A 17,675-nucleotide genomic window follows, 5' to 3' on the forward strand; every position below is an offset into this window, starting at 1 on the left:
GAGGAAAGCCGACAACAGCACTTCCCGACTGACCCTCCCCCCTTGCCTTCTAAAGCAGGTGCGCCAGCTGCCGCTTCTGCTTGAGGGGGAGGGTCAGGCGAATCGGGAAGCCGGTTTTTGTTTGTTTTGAACCAATTCGAATCGATTCACCCAAAGTGAATCGGTGAACCGATTTGAATCGGGCAGCACTAGTCCTCAGATACCGCATGCTGTTCAAAGACACTATCCAGAGCTTCCATATACCAAGTACCCGTCTCCTTATCCCTCCAGGAGACAAAAACCTGCATTCACCGCAGCTCCCCGAGCTAGAAACTGCTAGCGCAGTTTAATAGAAGAGGCCCTTAGTATCATAAGATAGCCATATCGAGGTCGATGTCCCCCATCATATGTTACATGAAAGCATCCACAAATAATTGAATTTTCAGCAGTTTCTTAAAGGCCACGTAGTCCATACATAATCTCAAGATTCCTGGACGAGAGTTCAAAGTTTTACTTCAGCTATGGAGAACATGGACACCCTCGATCTTACGTAATGAACTCTATCTGCCTTGTCATGTAATAAGGTGGGGGGGGAATTTCATTAATGTGTGCTAATATTAAGGCAGGTTATTTTACCACAGGTCATGGTAAATATGTTATCCAAATGGGACCTTATGTAAATAGCACAATTTGTAGTAAAATAACCTGTTTCAATAATAGCACACATTGATGAATTCCACCCCTAATTCTTCTGCAGAAGAACTCATTTGAAAAAACACCAAAATGAAGTGAGGCAACACTCACCACAGGAAAGGTAACTCCTCTTGCATTAGAAAAGTTACCAGGCTTAGGAGAGGAGGAGGGAGGAGTAAGCTCTCCAGAGGATAAAGATGCAGCTCATGCTGATTACAATATTTACTGATCCAGAGGGATTCCACTTGAGGGTCAAAAATGATTATCTACAAGACCTTTAACAGTGGCTGAATTCATTTTAGCCTTTCTCTTCCCCCATACTGGGAACAATTTTCTGCCTCCTGGCTTCTCTAGGCTTTGAATGAGACTCCAAAGGGGCATATCATGCCCTTTTGACCACAAGCCTGCAGGCTGCATACCATGGCACCATCTAGAAATAAGTAGCCCTGAAAGGGCTGCAGTGATGCCATTTGCTAGGCAAGGGATGCCTGTAGCAATTGGTGTACTGTAATATCCCCTCCAATTACAAAATGTATTTTATTTTGTCTGTTTATTGATTTGTTTAGGTATTATTTTGGGGTTTTTATTTCTACTGTTTATTAAAGATTACCTCTACGTACTGGGTGTATTTGTTTGAAGTGTTCTACTTAATAGAATGGCTCCCTTTATATTTCTTTAAAAATACTGGATTTTTCAATATAGCACATAGGTAGACAGCGAAGGTGTACATTTCACCAAGTGAGAAACAAGGTAGAGAAATACAAAGGATTATAGAGAGAAAAATAGCAAAACTAATACACATTTGAAAAGTGGCTGGTTTTGCAGTTATACGGTAAAGAGCCTGATTCCTATAAATTCATCGCTGACTAGAATGGTGCTTAGCGCGATTCTATAGGTGTGCATACCTTTTATTAAATTGAGCTAAACACCAGTACGTCGCATTAATTTTAGGCATACCCATTTAGGCCAGTTAAAACCAGGCCTAATGCCTGCACCTAAGTTGTATGCAGATCGTGGTGTATTCAATAATAATGCGCATAACTTTTTAGGAATGCTCATGATCTGTCCCTTGATCACACCCCCCTTTTCATATTTACACACTGCAGCTGGCTCATTACTTTTTATAGAATACACTCTTTCCAAGCTGTGCGTGTAACATTTAATTAGTGTCAATTAGCATCAGTTGCGAGGAGATATTCGGTGGTTCCATACAAATGTCTAGTAGCCAACAAGGAAAAATCTGACTACTTCTGATTAAACAGATGGGAGGGAACTGCCCAAGATATCAACTAACACTGAATGGAAATAGCATAAAGCCATCCATGGAGAGTGTGAGAAACCTAGGGGTATGGCTGAAACCAAACATAGACATGTCAATATAAATTCAACACAATTGTGAAAAATGCATATGGCAAACTCTACTGGATCAGAGGACTAGAAAACATGATGGCAGATAAAGGCCAAATGACCATCTATGTCTGTTCTTCCACAGTAAACCATTATCTCTTTTTCTCTCTCTGAGAGATCTCGCATTGCCTATCCCAGGCCCTCTTGAATTCAGACACAGTGTCTGTTTCTACCCACCTCTTCCGAGGACACTGTCCAACGCATCTACCGACCCTTTCTGTAAAAAAAAAGTATTTCCTCGGATTACTCTGGAGCCTATCACCTCTTAACTTCATCTTATGCCTTCTCATTACAGAGTTTCCTTTCAAATGAAAGAGACTCGACTGATTGCACATTTATATTATGTAGGTATTTAAACGTCTCTACCATATTTCCTCTCTCCTGCCTTTCCTCCAAATTATACATATGAGATCTTTAAGTCTGTCCCCATCTTTATGACAAAGACCACACAACCATTTTAGTAACCTTCCTCTGAACCAAATCCATCTTTTTTATATCTTTTCGAAGGTGCGGCCTCCAGAATTGTACACAATATTCAAATGAGGTCTCACCAGAGTCTTATACAGAGGCATCAATACATCATTTTTTCTACTGGCCCATACCTCTTCCTAGCATCCTTCTAGCTTTCGCCGTCACCTTTTCAACCTGTTTGGGCACCTTAAGATCATCACATACAATCACACCCCACCCAAGTCCCGCTCTTCTGTCGTGCACATAAGTTCATCACCCCCTAATAACCTTGCTTTCTTAGCGTTAAATTTTAGCTGCCAGATTTCAGACCATTCTTCAAGCTTTGCCAGGTCTTCTTCATGTTATTCACACTATCCGGCGTGTCTACTCTATTTCAGATTTTAGTATCATCTGAAAAGAGGCAAATCTTACCCGACAGCACTTCAGCAATATTACTTATAAAATGTTAAAAAGAATAGGCCCAAGAACAGAACCTTGCACACCACTGGTAACATCCCATTCCTCTGAGCAATCTCCATTGATCACTACCCTCTGTTGTTTTCCACTCAACCAGTTCCTGACCCAACTCATCACTTTAGGACCTATCCCAAGGGCACTGTGTGGAACACTAACAAAGGCTTTGCTAAAATCTAAATACACCACATCTAGCGCACATCCTCTATCCAATTCTCTGGTCACCCAGTCAAAGAAATTGATCAGATTTGTTGACAAGACCTACCGCTAATGAATCCATGTTGCCTCCAGCCCTGTAATCCACAGGATTCCAGAAACTTGACCATTCTCTGTTTTAAAAGCGTTTCCATTAATTTGCTTACCACAGAAGTCAAGACTTACCGGCCTGTAATTCCTACTTCTTCCTTACAGTCCACTTTTGTGGAAAGGGACCACATCTGCTCTTCTCCAGTCCTCTCCGGTACCAATCCCGACTCTAGAGGCTCATTGAAAAGGTCAGTCAGCGGAGCTGCCAGAACTTCCCTAAGTTCCTTCAGCACCCTCGGATGTACACCATCCGGCCCCATTGCTTTGTCTACCTTTATTTTAGCTAGCTCTTCACGAACACAACCCTCTGAAAATCGATCAAGGTTTATTACTCCTCCATCCCTATTCACATTTGACTTCTGTGGTCCCGCTCCTGGCGCTTCAACCATGAACACAGAACAGAAATATTTGGTAAGCAATTCGGCCTTTTCTTTATCAGCTTCTACATATTCCTCTCCTTTTCCTTTGAGTCTCACAATACAACTTTTGCAATTCTTCCTATTACTAATATATCTAAAAAATGTCTTGTCTCCCCATTTTATCGTGTCGGCTATTTTTTCTTTGCTTTCCTGACTACACGACTGGCCTCTCTTAACTTTTCCAGATATTTTTGCCTGTCTTCCTCTTTCTGCAATCTTTTGTAGTTTATGAAAGCTACTTCTTATTCCTTACCTTCTCAGCTACTACTTTTGAGAACCAAAGCAGCTTCTTTTCCTCTTACTTTTCTTACTTGCCTCACAAAAAGGTTTGTTGCCCTTACAATCGCTCCTTTCAGTTTTGCCCACCGCATTTCCGCTCCTTCCAGACGTTCCCACCCAGACAACAATTCCTTGACGTAAACCCCCATCCGAACAAAGTTCACTTTTTTAAAGTCTAGAACCTTTGCTTTTGATGAGCCCTCTCTATACCCATCTTGATATTAAACCATACTATGCAGTGATCACTGAATGCCAGATGATCACCCACTTTAACATCAGAAACATTTTCCCCGTTTGTAAACATTAAGTCCAGTATGATCTCATCCCACATGGGTACCATTACCAAATTCTGGAACAGTTCTCCTTGTAGAGAATATAGGATCTCTCTACTTCTAGGATCCCGCAATAGGGATATCCCAATCAACATCACATGTTAAAATCACTTATTAGCAAGACTTCCCCTTTATTTATTTATTTATTTATTTAGATTTTTATCCCGTCCTCCCAATAGCTCAGAACGGTTTACAAATGAACATACACAGTGCGGAGTAACTAGACATATAAGTAGTACAACAGGTTAGTGGTTGGATTTATAGTTTTTAGAGAGAATTGAATACAGGGAGATTAAGCAGAGAGAGAGAAGGGGGAAATACCGTAGTTTAATTACGGAGAGTTATAAGCATATGGATGCAAATTTTTAGTGGATAGAGTAAGAGAGGGTCATACTGGAATTTCGGGAGGGAGAAAGGAGAGTGGAGGGTGGGGCTTAAGGGGGGGAGAGACAGAGGAGATCTTTAATTGAAGAGGAGGTCTTTACCGATTTACGGAATGCTAGTAATGAGTTCTGTTGTCTAAGTTGGGGGGGAAAGTTTGGTTCCAGAGGTGTGGAATGAAGTGGCTGTAGGATCGTTTGTGGGCAGTTTCTGTGAGCAGGGATCTTCCGGGGGGGACGCATAGGCGTGTCTCTGACTTTGAGCGGAGGGTGCGAGTGGGGTTGTAGATGGGAAGTTTGGATTTTATGTAGGAGGGGGTGGTGGAGTAGATTCTCTTGTGGGCAATTGTTAGGGCTTTGAAAGTACAGATATATTCTGAATGTCTACTATTAAATCTCTATCTACTTCTTCCATCTGTGAAGGAGGACTGTATATCACACCAATGTAAATATATTCACCATTCCCTCTTTCCAAATTGATCCACAGTGCCTCTTCCTTGCCCTGCCAATCCTGCAATTGTATGGCTTTAATATGATCTTTAACATATAACACTATTTCCCCTCCTTTTCTTCCTACCCTGCCTTTCATGAACAGATTATAGCCCGGTATAACTACATCCCAGTCATGGTTCTCAGTGACCCATGTCTCCATGATTGCCACTATATCCAATTCCTCATCTTCCATCACAGCTTCTAAATTCAGAATCTTGTTTCCCATACTTCGAGCATTAGTATATATTGCTTTCCAGACATTGCCCCCTTTTCCCATCTGTGTAGAGGTATTCAGTGATTTACTTACCTGAGGGCTTATAATCGCCCGAGAGCTTTGATCAACCTGCCCATCACTTCTAGTTTAAAGCCACCTTCAGTAGATTAGCCAGCCTGCTGCTGGCAAAGACACTTCTTCCCTTCTATGATAGATGCACACCATCCCTGCTCAGAAGCCCTTGGAAAATCATCCCATGGTCCAGGAAGCCAAAAACGCTCTTGACAATACCATTCACATAGCTATGCTAATCATCTCCAGGATATGAGCTTCTCTGCCCATATCTGAACTACGAAGCAATGTCCAAGTTTCCAAGTTTTTTAAAAATGTGATAAAATCACTTTTTCAAAATTTCAAAGCAATTGAGCAAGGGACATCGACGCATTCTTGAAAGCTCAAGGTTTGAAAAATAATAAAACATGCAAAATGACACCAGCGCAAGGTTTTAAAATTATAATTAAGATTTATTGAGTTATTGTTTCTATTTTTCCATTATGAAATTCAAAAGAATAAAGCATAATTGCTTGCATTAACAGTTGCGCTAATGGGAGATTGTTATAGTTGCCAAATGCTGGCCTTCTGATACAAGCTCACCTCAGGAATCTCATGACATCTCTATTATATACTTTTGGCTCAGTGACATCATCAGTTTGACAACCAATAACAATTAACAAAGGAGGTGTTTCAAATTAGACAAAGACAAAAGTTTCAGAAAAGTACATTTGTTTGCTTATAGTCGTTTCTGAATATAAATCATAATTTTCACAAAAGTATATTAAGAGAAATTATTTGTTAAAAAGATGCTGAAAAGTTCTCAGTCCTATGAAACCATGCTGAAAATTAGTCAGCCTTAGAGGAAAAGAGGACTCTCCCTAAAATTGACAGGTTCAAATTACATAGCCTTAGCCCTCAGAAGCCTTATTCCGGAGGAGGAGGAGGGCTGTCTTCCTCTCTCTTCACTAGAAACTGTTACTCATTTCCAGATGTTTTAGGATTTCTTTAGGTTGCAAAGATATATAATATGTTTTTCAAAACCCATTCCTTTGTTCAATACACAGCCACACATCCACTCCAGGGGCCCCCATTCATTCATAACCTTCATTCACAACTCGGCCACTCATACTCAATGCATTCTATATTCTAGTTTAGGACATGCTATCTTCCTAGCCAGTCTAAAACACATGTGGCATTAATTAACACCACGCTGCTGGGAGCGGGAAAACTAAACAAAGAAAAACAGAGAAGACAAAGAAGACAGAAACTAGTCACTGGCACAAAATGGTGTCCAAAGACAGAGAAGATATAGAAAAGACAGAGAACCCAAAATGGATTCCATGTAACCTTTATGATTTCCTCCATGATCTAGCCTAACAGCAAAGTACACAAAAGAACACCAGTCTTTCCCTTATATTAATATGTAGTGTGTTATTTCTGGCCTTGGCTTCATTTATATTTAGATTTTTATTCACCTCTTTTCGTACGCTTCTATTGGGCGTGGCCTTAACTAACACATATGCTTGTATCTAACTAGAATTACCCAGAATCATACAAAAAACAGGCACTTTTGTAGAAAAACTCCACAAAAATACTGCACTATCATGTTCAGACATCCATTTCATTACCGTCCCATAAACATCACCCCCTACTGGCCACGAGCCACTACTCCTCACAATGTATATTAAAAATAGGGGCGACAAACAATTTATTAAGGAAACACTGACTTACTTTTTGATAGTACTTTGGATGAGAAGAAAGTAATGGGAGGAACTACAATCAATATAGGAAAGAGAATGGAGAAGGGATACATAGAAGAATTACATTGATGGTGCTTTGATAATTATTTGAAGGTGTCCCTGAATAGGCAACTTTTTTTAAATTTTCCTTTTAAACATGACAAGGGATTTTTCCTCCCTTACCTGGGCTGGTAATAAGTTCCAAATTTGAGGAGCTGTAACTGAAATAAGGGTGTTACGGCTGGTGTTAATTGTTCTCAAGGATGGTATTTTATCCTCCTCAAGAAGGTTTTTATCCTCCATTCTTAGAATATGAAACGGATTGTAAAGGGTAATTACTTTATCTAGAATAGTGAGGCTTTGAATAGTTGTACCTTAAATGTGATTAGTGCCAGTTTGTATGTGTTTCTGTAATTGTTGGGAAGCTAGTGTGCATTCTTTAGTAGAGGCATGGTCAAATTTCCTTTTTCTTGTAATTATTTTTATTACAGTGTTTTATATTATTTGTAATCTTCTAATTTCTTTTTGAGCAATGTCCAATGTAATAATATCCCTGGTACTTTCTATTTTGGACTACTGCAATGCAATTCTGCTAGGTGTTCCTAAGTACATGAGCAAACAGAAACAGATAGTACAGAATGCAGCAGCAAGATTTCTGCTGGGAAAATTGAAACATACAAATGCTACTCCAATTCTGAAAGAATTACACTGGGTCCCTATTGAAAGTAGAGTGAAATTCAAGATCATGTTGTTGACACACAAAACTACGTTAGTAACCAGACTACACAACCATACAACAACATGCACAATGCACACTTCGCTCGAGTAAAGAATACTTGTTAGAAATACCATCTTTCAAAGACATCAAATACAAAAGTGTCAGGAAAAGAATGTTCTCAGTGGTGAATCCAACATGGTGGAACTCCCTACCAATGGAATTAAAACCAGAAAAAGATACCAAAAAGTTCAAGAAAGGATATAGGTGACTAAAAATTACACCAGGTGTACTCCTGGCAGAGCCTCCGCGTGTGCGGATTGCCGGACTTGATGGACCGAAGGTCTGATCCGGAGATGGCGCTTCTTATGTTCTTATGACCTTTTTCTCAGACTACTATAAAATAAGAATCATCCAAGAGGAGTAATTAATATGGTGGTATTAGCTTACTACATCACAGTTCATACATGATAAGATGAAGCAGGTTATACAAAGTAAACTTAAATTATGATACATTTAAATGGCAACTAAAAGTTTTAGTATGTATATTTATAGAAGCTAATTATATAAATAAGTATAATGAAGAGATATAGGGTATTCTTTTTTTGTTGAGTCTATCAAAGGATAGACTAGATAAATGATTTCTACATGTATATGTATGCTGAACATCTCAGAAACAGTCTAATTATATATGTAACACCATTACTAAGCTATTTTATCATATCTCCAGCAGGGTTATGTTACTCCTTTACCATAATTCATATATTGTAGCTCGTGTATTGTACCATCATTACTGAGGTTAATGTTCATATTTCCTTCAAAGCTGCTCATGCAAACTGCTCTGAACTGACTTCATAGTCATTAGTTAGCGATACAGAAGCTTTAAATAAGCAATAAATAATTATCAGTGCCTATTAGATCAAGCAATTAAGCTGTGCACACGAATTGGCTGTGAACACAGTTGTGTGTACAACTTAAGGCGTCTTATAGAGAATTTGGGAGTAAGTATGTGAATACACTTAAATGGTATTAAATGAGGTGTAAAGTAAACACAGTGGAAATGATCAGACAGATGAACTGGGTGATCCAGTATGATTATTCATTATTGTAAAACAATATACAAGGATCAGATGGTTGAAACTACTGTATACAAATCTCAAAAGATAAAAAAAAAAACAATGGACTCGACACAGGCCATGTTTCAACATAAGTGCCATCATCGGGAGTCCACAAGCATTTTAATAATTTTTCAATCCTTACTCTTTGTTCAAAGGGCAATTAATCAAATTGTAATAAACCTTAAGCCCCTTCCATGCTCTACGCATGTGAATGACCCCTTTGCATTTACACATTAAGCCACTTACACACTCCTGTACAGGATAGTGCTTAGAACAGTGTTTTGCTGTAAATGTACACTTACCCTAAGGCTGCAAACTGGATCCAGGTTCACAAGACAGCATTGATCCAGTCCTGGGTTTATCCCGTTGCATGCAGGGACTTGTAGTTCTTGCTTCCCCATTGCATTCCCTGAGAAAAACAAAACTACAAGTAAACTAGGGTAAACTCAGGACTGGGTCAACCCTGTCCTTTGGATCTGGATCCAGTTGGCAGCCTTAACTTACTCATGTGTAGATATTCTGTACATTCAGCACCCAAGTGGTGCATACATGTGGGTACCCAGATATAGAATTGCCCCATTAGTGAAAATTTAAGTAATAGGCAATCAGACCTAGTAAATTTTCAAGGATATCGATTTAAGATGAAATTTAGAGGCATAAATCCTTTGAATATCAGGCCAAATATGCAGCTGGTACGGTTGCACAGGACACAAGGGAAGTGAGGGTGCCATAACTATACCCCATTCATTGTCTCTCCTATTTGACCAGGACTTTGGTCACAAAGAGCACGTTTCCAGTTCAGAATGTACTTGCTGGGGAATTGGAAAATTAGTCATTTTGTCCTGTTATTTAACCTATAGCAATAGGAAATGAGCCTCCAGATATCTATCTGGTATAATAAGGTATAAGCAGACTTCTTTATTACATACTGGCTGTATTCTGCAAGAAAATTCAGAGTTTAAAAGATGTTCATAGAGATAAGGTAGTGCCAACAAAAGCAATATTGAAGTTCAGTGCTTGAGTCCTCGAACAATATATTTGACGTTCAGAAAAGCTCATGAGAGATTTTTAATTTGTATCAAATCCAGTTGTGATAAAATCAGTAGATGTAAATCACTTGTTTACTCTTTCCAAAAATACTAAGATTACGGGGGCATATGATAAAGCTACTAAGTACTAGATTTAAAACAAACTGGAAAAAATGTCTTCTCTAATTAAACTCTGGAATTCATTGCTAGAGAATGTGGTAAAAGCAGTTAGCTTTGCAGAGTTAAAAAAAAAAAAAAAATAGGTTTAGATAATTTCCTAAAAGAGAAGTATAAGCCATTATTAAGATGGTTTAGGGAAAATCCACTGCTTATTCCCAGGATAAGCAGCATAAAATCTGTTTTACTCATTGGGATTTTGCCAGATACTTGTGAGTTGGCTACTGTTGGAAACAGGATACTGGGTTTGATGGATTAGGTCTGACAGATGCTGAAATGTTATCAGAAATTATGGAAGCTAACAAACTGGGTAACACAATAATAATGGGTGATTTCCACTATCCTGATATAGACTGGGTAAATGTAACATCAGGGCATGCTAGGGAGACAAAAATTTCTTGATGAAATCAAGGACTACTTTATGGAGCAGCCGGTTCATGTACCGATAAGAGGTGAAGCAATTCTAGACCTAGTTCTTAGTTGAGCGCATGAATTGGTGCGGGAGGTAATGGTGTTAGGGCCACTTGATAGCAGTGATCATAACATGAGTAGATTTGACTAATTCCTGGAATAAGTTCACACAGAAAATCTAAGTGTTGGAGGTTTGTACAAATGAGGACAGAGCTTGCAGGGATGGGACAGGAGCAGAATTCACGGGGATGGGATGGGGATGGAGATAGATCACGCAGGGACGGGGACAAATTTGTCCCCATATCATTGTCTATTCCCCACCTATGGAGGTAGAGAAACTGACTTTTCCCATTGACATCATCAGTATAACAGCTGGTGCTCTATGGAAAACTCCAGCATGCCTCTACCAGACCAGAAGGAAGGGAGGAGGTATCAACTCAGCTAGAGGGTTATGCTGAATGCTGCAAAGCAATGCCACAAATGCTCCCACGATGTCCAAATAGACAGTTTAGAAAGAAGTAGCATTCTATTCCAGAATTCTACAACACAGGCATTATGCTGGACAAACAAGGGGCAAATGTAGTCCAGGTGGATATTCTCATGGGAAGGTATTACCAGAAGATTCTGATGAGAGGACCACAAAGTGCAAGATGACACAGAAGGCATGAGTAAAATGTATAGGAATGCTTGGATGCTGAACACGATATGATAGAAAGCCAGTGCTCTTCTCGGAATAGCAGAATGACCCAAACAAAAGGTTTAATGTTTTGGGGGGTTTTTTTTCCCAAAAAGACCTGTACATTGAGGGAGGAACCGCTTTGCCTGAACACCGGACTCGCCGGCCCGCAAGGACACTTCCCGTTAGAGTCTGATGCGCCAAATCGATCGGTGGAGTTTGATGTTCTAAAGGAGTTTCATCACAGTGCTTTCAATGTATTGTAAGTACCTTTGTTGAGAAATGTTTAAGCCTTGGTATAGCAAATTAGTCTAATCTAGAAAGCACTAATGAATGAATGCCGCAGAGTGTGTCAAGAAGCAACTGCCCACAACCATTGCAGCATAAAGAAGTTGCAGAGAGCTTGCACATAGTGAAGCAGAATTTCACATTTATATTCTGTATCCATCTTAAAGAGCATTTGACTTGAAGCAAAATTTTTAAAAAGGCTCGTTTTCTCCTTTTACAACATATTCTACCTATGTTTCTATCATGCCACTGCAGAAAGAGCATCATTTAGTAAAAGAATGACCGTACAAGTGATTTATATTGGGTAATGAAAACACACAAGACAGAAATAGGACAAGGTCTCTTAAAATGTAAAGAATACAAGGTGGAACACTATTCTTCACTATGGAAACATGAGGAAAATGGTAAAAAAGAAACTTAAGAGGATCAGCTGCAGTGGTGTAGCGAGTATAGATGGCACCTGGGGTGATGCCCCTCCCACCAAGTCACACTTCCACTATCCCTTCCCCTTGTACCTCTTTAAATCTTCACCAGTGCGAGTAGCTTCTTCAGCCTCCTGCTCATGCTAGTGTTGACTTTCCCTCTGATGTCACTTCCTGGCCCTGTGACCCAGAAGTGATTTCAGATGGGAGCCAGGCTGGCACAAGCAGCAGGCTGGAAAAGTTGCTCATGCTGGTGAAGATTCAAAGAGGTGGGGGTGGGGAACGGAGGACATGAGCATGGCATGGGGTGCGAAGAGGTGCCGGCAACCCCAACAAGACTATGCCCAGGATGGTCTGCCCCACCCCCGCTTACTATGCTGTAAAGATCAAAAATATACATCAGGCATGCATGCTATTCAAAAATACCATCCTGGAAGCCCAGATCAGATATATACCATGTATTAAAAAAAGGGGAAGGAAGATCAAATGGCAGCTAGTGTGATTAACAAGTGAGGTAAAGGAAGCTGTTAGAACTAAAAGAGGATCCTTCCAAAATTGGAAGACGGATCCAACGGAAAATAATTGTAAACAGCACTAGGAATGGCAAGTTGAATGCGGGGCTGCAAGGACTGTTTGGAAAGGTTTGCTTCTTTGCAGATAATACCAAAATCTGCAACAGGGTAGACTCCCCTTATGGTTTGGATAACATGAGGAAGAACCTAACAAAGTTTGAAAACAGTCTGGAATTTGGCAGCTAAGATTAATACTAAGAAATGAAGGCTCATGCATTTAGGCTGCAAAAGCTCAAGGGAATGGTACGGTTTAGGGGGTGAAGAACTTTTGTGCACAAAAGAGGAGCGTGACTTGGGTTGTGATCATGCTTTGATGCATAGAAAGAGGAATGGCCAGTAGGAAAAAGGAGGTAATGATGCCCCTGTATAAGACTCCGGTGAGACATCATTTAGAACATTGTTTATAATTCTGGAGACTGCACCTTCAAAAATATATTTTAAAAAATTGAGTCTTAATCATAAAGTTTATGGAGACAGAGGAAAGTCAAGAGAAGGGAGATATGATAAGAGATGTTTAAACACCTATGTGGCATAAATGCCACAAAGGAAACTCTGGAATGAGGGGGCATAGGATAAAGGTGAAAGGCGATAAACTCAGAAGTAACCCCAGAAAATAGTTTTTCATGGAAAGGGTGGTGAATTCATGTGTGTTTGTGTCGAGTGGTGCTTAGATGGCAACTCTGGCTTGAAGAATTAAGGCTGATACTGGGTAGACTTGCATGGTCTGTATCCCTTATATGGCAATTTGGTTTGGGATGGGCAGGAGAGGGCTTAGACAGAAACTCCAGTAATTTGGAGCATGAGGACAGGGCCGGAACAACTTTTACAGTCTGTGCTCTGCAAATATAAGACGGTTCGGATAGGCTAGAGTAGACTTCAACAGCCACGCCAGTGGTTGGAACCTAAAGGCAGTGCCAGGCAAACTTCTACGGTCCATGTCCCAAAAATGCCAAAGACAATTTAATCATGAATTGATAATGAGCATGACAAGGACACTGGCACAATGCTCTATCTTTCTCCCGTGAACCACAAATCATAAAAAACTTCCCAGTTTGGACTCACCAGCAGACTAAAGTTTTATCCAGAAGCCCAGCATTTACATTAGTATCTTGCAAACTCTCTGGAGCCAAGGCACACTAATCTGGGGGCCGTGGCTGGAGGGCATCCGGAAATACACGGTCATTGACATGATGATGTCATGTTGATAGGGCTCTGAGCTGCTGGGGGAGGAGGGTAAACTGGAAGAGGAGAGGCGCAGAGAGGAGGAGAGGTACTGGCAAGGAGCAGAGGCTCCAGCTGACTGCCTACAGGACATGCCTCTAGCTCTCACAGCACATCGGGAATCTCATGAATGTGCCACGGTACACAGTTTGTGATACACTGATTTAGATTCATGCTCAAACAGTTCCTAAACTAAGAAAAAAAAAAGCCCACATAAAAACTAGAGAAACATTACAATCATTTTCTTATTAAAAAGCATTCCACTCTATATTATTGTTCAGTCCCCAGGGAGAAATAGTATTCCACTCAAAAATCCATTTCTGTTCCATTTGCCATAAACATATCTGTATATTGCCTCTTCAAATTGATAGAGGGATGTGATCCAACACCCAACAATGCAAGTCCCAAAATTTATGATGAGCAGATAAACAATGTGATTTTATGTCATCACCTTGCATGTGCTGATGTCAGGATGTGATTGATGCTGGTGTCGGCTTGTGTAGTGATGGGAGTTGTCGAGAGGAATTGTTTGAGCAAGAATTTAAATGCTGGGCTTCTGGATGAAACTTTAGTCTGCCGGTGTTTCCAAACTGGGATGTTTTCATGATTTTGGTTCACGGGAGAGAGCATTGTGCCAGTGCCCTTAAAACAGTTCAATTACAAAACAGGACCGCTGTCGGATCTGGCAGCAAATATTCTCTGGACGGAAAACTGTTGAATGTGGCTTTGGAGAAAGCTAAGTATTTGTACTCTCTGATATCTTAAAACATTTATTGGACTTTTTTGTCCCTGCTACAGCTACGATATGCATACATGAGTATACGATGGGAGGGATGTTATTGAATGAGAGTACCCAAGAAAGGGACTTGGGGGTAATGGTGGACATGACAATGAAGCTGACGGCATAGTGCGCAGTGACCGCTAAGAGAGCGAATAGAATGCTAGGTATAATCAAGAAGGGTATTGCAACCAGAACGAAAGAAGTTATCCTGCCGTTGTATCGGGCGATGGTGCGTCCGCATCTGGAGTACTGCGTCCAATATTGGTCGCCGTACCTTAAGAAGGATATGGTGTTACTCGAGAGGGTTCAGAGGAGAGCGACACGTCTGATAAAAGGTATGGAAAACCTTTCATACGCGGAGAGATTGGAGAAACCGGGACTCTTTTCCCTGGAGAAGAGGAGACTTAGAGGGGATATGATAGAGACATACAAGATCATGAAGGGCATAGAGAGAGTAGAGAGGGACAGATGCTTCAAACTTTCAAAAAATAAAAGAACAAGAGGGCATTTGGAAAAGTTGAAAGGGAACAGATTCAAAACAAATGCTAGGAGGTTCTTCTTTACAAAGTGTGGTGGACACCTGGAATGCGCTTCCAGAGGACGTAATAGGGCAGAGAACGGTACTGGGGTTTAAGAAAGGATTGGACAATTTCCTGCTGGAAAAAGGGATAGAGGGGTATAGATAAAGGATTACTGCACAGGTCCTGAACCTGTTGGGCTGCCGCGTGAGTGGACTGCTGGGCACGATGGACCACAGGTCTGACCCAGTGGAGGCATTGCTTATGTTCTTATTTTACGACTGGAGATTTAATTGTATGTGGAGTTTTTTCAGAGATCAATGACGGTGCAGAGCCCTGCTGCAGGACACTGGTGCTGAAGTTTGTGGGTATGGTATTCTCGCAGGTCTCTCTTTCTCCATGTTTTTCATGGTTTTGGGTGATATGAAGGTACTGCTCTTCCCCCCCCCCCCGCCCCCCGCCCCACCTCTCTTTTACAAAACCATGAGAGCGGTTTTTAGCGCAGACTGGCGCGTGAATGCTCTGCGCTACTCCCAGCGCTCATAGAGTTCTATGAGCGTCAGGAGCAGCACAGAGCATTCAGTGCACTGGCCTGCGCTAAAAACCGCTTTCACGGTTTTGTAAAAGGGGTTTGTGACCCTGGGCAAATCACTTAATCCTCCAGTGCCCACAACCTTTAATGTCAGCTTTGGATACCAAGCAATTCCCCCTTGATCATAGTTGTGCTTTGTCCTATTAATTAATTAAATTTGTTTTCTATCCCGTTCTCCCTAAAGAACTCAGAACAGGTCACAAGTTAGCATACATAATATACAGATAACAGGTTACAATTTGGCATAGTACAAAACAAGATTTTTTGATACAAGTTTTATTCTAATTTGACACATACTGGTAATACAGATCTAATATCAATATACATGGAGGGGCATAATCAAAAGAAACATCTAAGTCGAACACCTGGGGGGGGGGGGGTCCAAGATGGCGGCAGTGTAGTGGAACACTCTCGATCTGCCGCATTCAAAAAGAAAGGGAAATGTTCGGCTTGATCCCTTGGCAGCCAGAACCTCCTCACCTGCTCAGCATTCGGTCAGAGAATTTATTCTCGTTTCAATCCCGCAACTTTCCGGAGTTCAGTCTGCTATATCTCCGACGGAAAGAGGCGCCGAAGAACTGGACTCGATTTGTGCGTATAGAAGAATAAAGTTATTATTATTATTATCATCTCCGGATACTGTACCACCGCCTTGTCCTGCTCCTACCGTGGCACAGACGGTGGTCCCTAGTGAGGGAGACTTGGCTGGGGAAACCCCAATCCAAGGGGTAGTAGCCGCGAGAGCTGAGAGGGAGAAGAGTGAGCTGGGAGCGGTAGTTGATACTATCTCCTGGCTTGAAAAACCGAAGGCAATAACACTGGCGATCATATGGGAAGCTCTCCAGACATTGAACACTTCAGTGGCCAGATCTTGTAATGAACTTTCAATACTGTAACTGCTTTGGGAAAAAATTAGATGAGACAAGGGATACATTTTTCCCTACAGATGAAGAATGTTTCGGATAGAACTGATAATTTGCAAGAAGTAACTGTTGAACTCATAAAAGAAAAAGTTATATTTAATCGAAAGATAGGACATTTAGAGAATTACAACCGCAGATTGAATTTGAGATTTCTGAATTTCCCCAAATCTCTGACTGTGACTCCTCTAGAGTTACTTAGAAAATATTTGACTGAAGTTTTAAGCTTTCCACTTGAAAATATTCCTCCTGTTAATCGTATCTTTTTGCTGGTGAAAAAAGAAATAGGAGCCACTTCTGAGAATCTACAGAAGAATTCAGACGAATCACCCTTAAACATTACAGACATACTGGAATCATCTATAACAGAAAACTCTGAAAGAGCAACCCTACTGGTGTCCTTTGTATTTGAACAGGATGTTAATAATATTTGTAGGTTGTTCTTTTGGAATTCCTTGAAGTTGTTTTATGGGAAAAAAAATTTGGATTTTTCCAGATGTGACTAGACAAACCCAAGATCGAAGAAAATTATTTATTGCAATGAGGCCAGATGATATCTTTGGGGGCTTCTTTCCTATTGTCCTATCCTTGTAAGTGTTTGGTAAAATATGTATTTTTTGCCACAGAACAGTTAAAAGCATTTATAGATATGAAGAAGCTGGTAACTTGAAGTGACTAATGTTACAGATTAGAGAAATTGGATAGCGGGTTGTCTTGTTAAGCCATTTCAGCTTAATTATATGTGAAATAGATAATCCCCTTTTTATTTTCCTGAGCCCCCCCACTAGCTATTTTGGGGTCTAAGAAAGATGTGATTTTTTTTTTCATGTTGTTTTTATTCTTATGATTTATTTCTGTATTTCCTTAGCAAGAGTTATTCTTGTAAAAAAATTTTGAAATGTTATAAAAAAAAAAAAAAAGAAACATCTAAATCCGATTTAGACATAGGGCGCTAGTCACCCAAAGTTGCAGCGGCAGAATGTCCATTCTTGAAAATTACATCCAAAATTTTTTTTTT

At 40.4% G+C, this 17,675-nt stretch overlaps 1 protein-coding gene and 1 long non-coding RNA gene across 3 annotated transcripts in view; one reads left to right on the forward strand and one right to left on the reverse strand.

Annotated features, from left to right (window-relative positions):
* FBN3 (fibrillin 3) overlaps positions 1-17,675 on the forward strand; it is a 518,221-nt gene that overhangs the window by 109,303 nt on the left and 391,243 nt on the right. The gene's annotated exons all lie outside the window — the stretch shown is intronic.
* LOC117365198 lies at positions 8,277-13,814 on the reverse strand. Its single transcript, XR_004540376.1, has 3 exons — positions 13,688-13,814; positions 9,354-9,460; positions 8,277-8,329 (listed from the first exon to the last, which is right to left on the reverse strand). It is a non-coding gene; the product is annotated as an uncharacterized LOC117365198 (long non-coding RNA).

The sequence above is a fragment of the Geotrypetes seraphini genome, chromosome 8 (genome assembly GCF_902459505.1).
Source record: "Geotrypetes seraphini chromosome 8, aGeoSer1.1, whole genome shotgun sequence".
NCBI lineage: Eukaryota > Metazoa > Chordata > Amphibia > Gymnophiona > Dermophiidae > Geotrypetes > Geotrypetes seraphini.